Below are 6,152 nucleotides of genomic sequence, written 5' to 3' on the forward strand. Positions count from 1 at the left end.
TTGCCTTGGATAGGATATTTGCCAAAGAGCTGGGTTTTCTACTGCCATGTGTGTGTGTGTGTGTTTGTGTTTGTGTGTATGTGCATCTCAAAGTTACACACGCACACACACACACACATAGCTCAAGTAATGCGCATAATTCAGATATATTTATTACATTTCTTGTTAATCAGGTGAAGGACGCACACTCTGCTCCTCCGACATCGCCTACTTGAAGAACTTAAATTCTTTTGTATATCTCCATCGTTTTTTTTACTTCCCTTAGTAGTCCAGGTCAATTTGGAGCTGAATCAGATTTCGAGCAGTGGCAGCTGCTGCCAAAACTATTTAGTTAGCAATCAAATCTTCAACGGAACACAACAAATTTACCAAATTCGAAAATTGTAATTATGTTTCGCGATATATTTTGGCCAATTATCGTTTTCTTTATTTCTATTATTATAGAATTGAGCAAATAATTTACTCAGCATTTGTTGAACGTTATTCAATTCAGCTTTATCTTTGGTTTCATTTCTTTTTTAATATGTTGTTTCGCCAAACAAATTCTGTGCACGTAAGTATAAATGGCCTTCGTTGATGCCACTAAACCAAACCAATTTTGCAGATCCCGGCTCGAGAGACGGTTTCTAAGTTCACGCTAAACGGGTTAGTCAAATATTAACAATTTTAACTACAATTTAACATTTATATATTCTTTTTTATTCAGCACACTTAACAATTTTACACTTTGATTTTCAACAATGCGAGAAAGCCCTTCTAAGTATAGGGCATCTACAATGATAACCGGACACGGCACTAAGGACAGCTGAACGGGAAGAGCTAAGCCAAAGAATTGGGAGAAATTTTACAGTCACTGACTTAATAGATATCCTACTTAGCTCGCAAAACAATTGGGTTGCAGTAACCCACATGGCTGCAGAAATCATCAAATCCTTGCGTCGCGCTGAAAGACAGCGCAATTCAAGTTCTAACTCTAGATAAGATCCTAGAAGAGGCTTTCATGCCATCTCCCCCTCGTGAGGTAATACTTAGCGGTCGTTCCGCGAGAGGGAAACGGAGAGTAGGTGGTGGTTTTAGTGGGTGAAAGTCCCACACTTTTCGGCTTTAAATGCTTTCCCCCCCATATATATATATATGCATGACAACTCGATTGCCACTCCATATAGGTTACACATGCAGCAGAGAATTTAAACAGCGTGTGGATATATAATTTAAATGTATATAATCTAGGCATATAATCATGATCGAACGTAAATGTGTGTGGGTAACAGATCCCAAATCAATTATTAGTTCTCATTCGATTGCCTTTCACAGTTGAACAATATGTTGAACTTGCTTCTGATGGATTCTGAATTTAAAAACTCGTAAGCACCTAACTATTTGGTTACTCCAATTTTATATTCCCTCTCATTGTAGGACGGTACCTCGCCCAGAGATGGGCGTTGCAGTTTGCGTCGTGAACGCTTAATGAATGCAATCCATCAATTTGTCAAGACGAAGCTCACACATGAGCGTGTCGGTTGTACCGAAAAATGTCGCTTAAATTAAACCTGGATACAGACCACCCCAATAGGTTTTTAGTCGGTAAATTGCAAACACTCGAACTATTTGCATGTCACATCATGATTATAGCTCCGCAACTATATTAGGCTGGTTACAGAGTTTTTGCCGTCAGTTTGAATGTCTTCGAGAAGGAACCTTGCTTACAGTTAATAATGCAAATGAATGGTTTAAACAATTGGATAATACTAAATAAAAAATAACTACGAACCGATTCTTTCTATAAAGCTACATGTACGTTATAGTAGTTCGATGTTGGATAACTTATATATATATAGGGAATTTTAGTGCTTCTCTAAGTTATTCTAAACGAACATTTTTCATACAAGGTCTTAATTTTCCACCGATCAATCATGCCCATGGCAGCTCAGTTTTGGTAGCCTTTATTCGCTAGTTTGCCCTGAACACCTGACTTGAGCTTAGTTGAATGTAGCTTCAAGATGTGATGAGCCTTAGATACCCAGGAGTCGAACTAGCCAGCGAGAGCACGCCAGCTCAACTCTAGCAACTTTTTGCAACAGTAAATAATTTATATTTCTTTTTTTGATTTGATTGTTTTGTTAACTACAATATCATATGCATGTGTTTTTTTGGCAGTCAATTGAGAAGCGTAGCTAAAAATTGTTCCGGCTTAGCTTAAACGCATGCAGAAAGCGTCGCGGCAGAAATGCTAGTACTAGATAATTGAAAATTATTATATTTCTTCTTAGCACGGCGACGCTTAATAAATCTTTTCTTCCGGCATTGCGTCCTTGACTCCGTGAAAAATCTCATCGAATTTTTTTTTTTACCTAGGCAGGCCGAGCAAATTTGAAACTCAACCAGATTTCGAGCAGGGGCAGCTGCTGCCAAAACTTTTTAGTTGGCAATCAAATCTTAAACGGAACACAGCAAATTTACCAAATTTCAACATTTTAATTATGTTTCGTGATATTTTTTGACCAATGGTCGTTTCTTTCCTTCTATTAGAAAATTGACTCAGTATTTGTTGTTCATTATTCAATTGGGTTTTATCTTTAGTTTAATTTCTTTTTTTAATATATTGTTTCGCCAAACAAGTTCAAGTGTGAATGGCCTTTGATGATGCCACTAAACCAAACCAATTTTACAGATCCCGCTGTCGTCCTTGCATTCGCATACACGGGATCGAGAGACGGTTCACGCTAAGTTCACGCTAAACAGGTTAGTCAAATATTAACAATTTCAACTACAATTTAACATTTATATTTTCTTTTTTATTCAGCACACTTAACAATTTTACACTTTGATTTTCAACAATGCGACAAAGCCCTTCCAAGTATAGGGCATCTACAATAATAACCGGACACGGCACAAAGGACACAAACGTCTACTGAATCAAATAATACTATAAAGATAACAAAATATACATAAACGCGATTGCCACTCCATATAGGTTACACATGCAGCACACAATTTAAACAGCTCGAGATCGGTCGGTAAGTAGATGCTGAACATGTGAATATATAATTTAGGCATATAAGCATGATCGAACGTAAATGTGGGTGGGTAACAGATCCCAATTCAATTATTCGTTCTCATTCGATTGTCTTTCACAGTTGAACGTTGTTAAACCTGCTTCTAAATTTCTAGGATTGGTAAATTCGTAAGTGCCTTCCTATTGGGTTATACCCAATTTATATACTCTTTCGTAACAGGACGGTACCTCGTTCAGAGATGGGCGTTGCAGTTAGCGTCGTGTACGCTCAATGAATGCGATCCATAAATGTTTAAAGACGAAGCTCAACACATACTTGATTATCAGTTTAGACGACAAATGTCGCTCATTAAAATTGGAGAAGGACCCTACTAAGTTGTTAGTCGGAAATTGGAAACATTCTTTGTGAAATCGTTATTGTAATTCTCAACTTAGTATTACAGGTTGGTTACAGAGAGCAGACATCGAATTGATATGATTTATTAATAACTATGCCAATAAATTGCCTAATTAATAGGAGAATTCTAAATACATGCATCTCTTCATTATTTACATTGGCTCTGATCATCAGACACCCTCATATTTCCAACGGACTGTATCCTGTAGCTTTTGAAAATAACACACTAACGCTTTCCAGAGTAATTGATCATGCTGGCACCTTTAGAAACGAAAGCTGACGACCTCGCAAGGGCCAGGAAAGGTGCCTCTTTATTTAGCCCAAAGCTCTGAAATCCACGGCGGCATCTAATTTCCACAATGAATCGGATAAGCACTGTTTCGTCGGGAAGCATCCTTCATTTCGGAAGCTTCTGTTGTGAGCGAGCTTGCGCCATCTAGCGTAGCTGAACTAACATCTTTACATACTAGCAAGGCTGTGCGACTTCATACTCACATTCGATTCTATTCCAAATTTACCAAGTTTGGCATCTACGTAGATTAGGTAGGTCGCCCAACAAAGACCAAGACTTTTGGCGCTGGAGAACTCTCCAGTTGGAGAAAGTCTGAATGAACTTGTGTCAATAACAGGCAAATCAAGCGACAATTTTAATGGTAAACCGACAGCAGCTCTATTGGAATATGGTAAAACGCCCTTATGCATTCCCGTCATAGTTTTAGATTTGTTTGCCTCAAGAGCTGCTTCATCTGCGTTCAGGCAATGAATATATCTGCCCTTATAGCTATGGTTTCCTGCACATATATTTTTGCTTTTGCTTTTTTTGTTGTTTTTTTTTATATATATATATATATATTTTTTTTGTCGTGGAAAAGAAATTCATCAAACGAATTATTAGAAAAGTTTTCTAGTTGGCACCGTTATTGCTGGCAGACGCCTTTTCAAACTATGGTTAAGATGAGTGTGGGCAGAGTTTGTAAGGGTGGAAAAGGGAGGGGACGAGGGGGTAGCACCCCCCTAGCAACCAACATGCCGTAGTAGTAGTAGTAGTAGTAACCAGCGAAGCCGCCAATAATGTTGAGCACGTCGAACGCGACGAAACAGATGAACAAACTTTAACAAACAACAAACAAACGAACAAACAAATAAACAGGCTGGCAGGGTTGCCAACTAACTTATTTATAAAAACGAACGACGAACGCAGGCAGCGTAATGAAATTCTGTGCATATTCTGACGTACGCACACTCGCACACACACGCACACACACACACACGCACACACACGCACACTCGCACATACTTTGCCTTTTGTGCATGGCTGTATGTTCGTTTTGTGCGATTGTCTTGTTTGTATCTGTATCTATAGCCTGTATCCGTAGCTGTATCTGTATCTGTAGCCTGCATTTGTATCTGTAATTGTGCTGCTGCTGCTGCTGTTGTGAATAGTTCGTCCTGGCAAAAAGCAGCTGAAGCGCGCGTCGTCGCGTACGTGATGTTCATATTTTCATAGATTCAATAATTTATAAATTTTATGCTTAGAGTCCATGTCTGTGTGATCTCTGCGCTGATTTGGCAGACCTAAAGAGCGTCTTTCTGTGTGTGTGCGTGTGTGCTGTTGCCCTGTCGACAACTTTTATTGAGATTCCTTGAGCACCTTGGAGAGACTTTGACTCGCACCAGCAGCAGCACCTCTCCCCGTGCACCCATCGCCAATAACGTTTAAAACCTACAAGCTTAAAATGTTGACCAGTTTCCAACTGTAGTTCGATTGGTGTGAAACTTCATATGCTTAATTTGTTAGTCGAAAAATTGAGGCAATTTTAGATGAAATTCGACATATAAAAAGTGAAAAGTTTCTATTCTCTAAAATTCTAAAAATTATGTGAGATATTAAAAAAATACATTTAAAAAAAAGGAAAGTGGGGAGATCTTCAGCACACTAAAGATTTAATACCTTTGTAGAAGGTTTGTTGAAATATCTTTGAAAATAGAAGATTTTGCCTTAAAAGATCCTACTATTTCACCGATCTTTCCTATAATATGGTATACGGATCTTGATTAACATCAACATGACTATTTGTCTTGACTGACTGACTGATTGACTGACTGACTGATTGACTCACTGATTGACTGACTGACTGACTGATTGGTGATCAACGCACAGCCCAAACCGTAGGAGCTAGGTAGCAGAAATTTTCACTATAGTTCCCTTATGTGATGAAGGTGCACGCTAAGACAGGTTTTCGGGAAACTCCACCCGAAAGTGTGGAAAAATCGCGAAAAACTTTTGTATGAAGCTTCGCACATTTTGCAAAATCCATCCATCATTGGTATAAATGGGGGTCAAAGATTTGGTGGGTGACGTTTGGCACTCAAATTAATTTCCAAGGATTTGGAAAACTTCACTCGCAACAGTGGTAAATTTGAGGAAAACGTTGCTATGAAAGTTATTTGTTTACCGTCCGCTCAGTTTCAAAATCACTTTCAAAGCTTTTTGAGAACAATTTGATTGATTTTATAACATACGTGCCATGGGCAAGACCGGAACATACCCGCTAGTATGTATTTATTTTTATATACCAATAATTGATGTCAATAAAATGTAAACAAAAATGAGAAAGAAAGAATTTTCCATAAATATGTTTTAGAATTCAAAAAAAAATATCTTATAGTATGAAAAGTGGAGTGTGTGGGAATAAGTTTTTATTTGAATTAATTGAAAAAAGTTTCATTTTCTTGTAG

The 6,152-nt window shown here is 38.0% G+C and overlaps 1 long non-coding RNA gene across 14 annotated transcripts; it reads left to right on the plus strand.

Annotated features, from left to right (window-relative positions):
* The first annotated feature begins 321 nt into the window (after window positions 1–321).
* Window positions 322–3,547, plus strand: LOC115769026. 14 transcript variants are annotated; one of them, XR_004018676.1, is made up of 9 exons: window positions 325–553; window positions 605–645; window positions 707–1,364; window positions 1,417–1,584; window positions 1,650–1,794; window positions 2,672–2,742; window positions 2,804–3,017; window positions 3,138–3,184; window positions 3,237–3,547. It is a non-coding gene; the product is annotated as an uncharacterized LOC115769026 (long non-coding RNA). The 14 variants fall into 14 exon arrangements; XR_004018677.1 differs by having other exon boundaries at window positions 1,661–1,794; XR_004018675.1 differs by having other exon boundaries at window positions 707–1,256; window positions 1,315–1,364; window positions 1,417–1,794.
* The last annotated feature ends 2,605 nt before the right edge of the window (window positions 3,548–6,152 follow it).

The sequence above is a fragment of the Drosophila novamexicana genome, unplaced genomic scaffold (assembly GCF_003285875.2).
Source record: "Drosophila novamexicana strain 15010-1031.04,08,12 unplaced genomic scaffold, DnovRS2.1 tig00002170-arrow-arrow-pilon, whole genome shotgun sequence".
Taxonomy (NCBI): Eukaryota; Metazoa; Arthropoda; class Insecta; order Diptera; family Drosophilidae; genus Drosophila; species Drosophila novamexicana.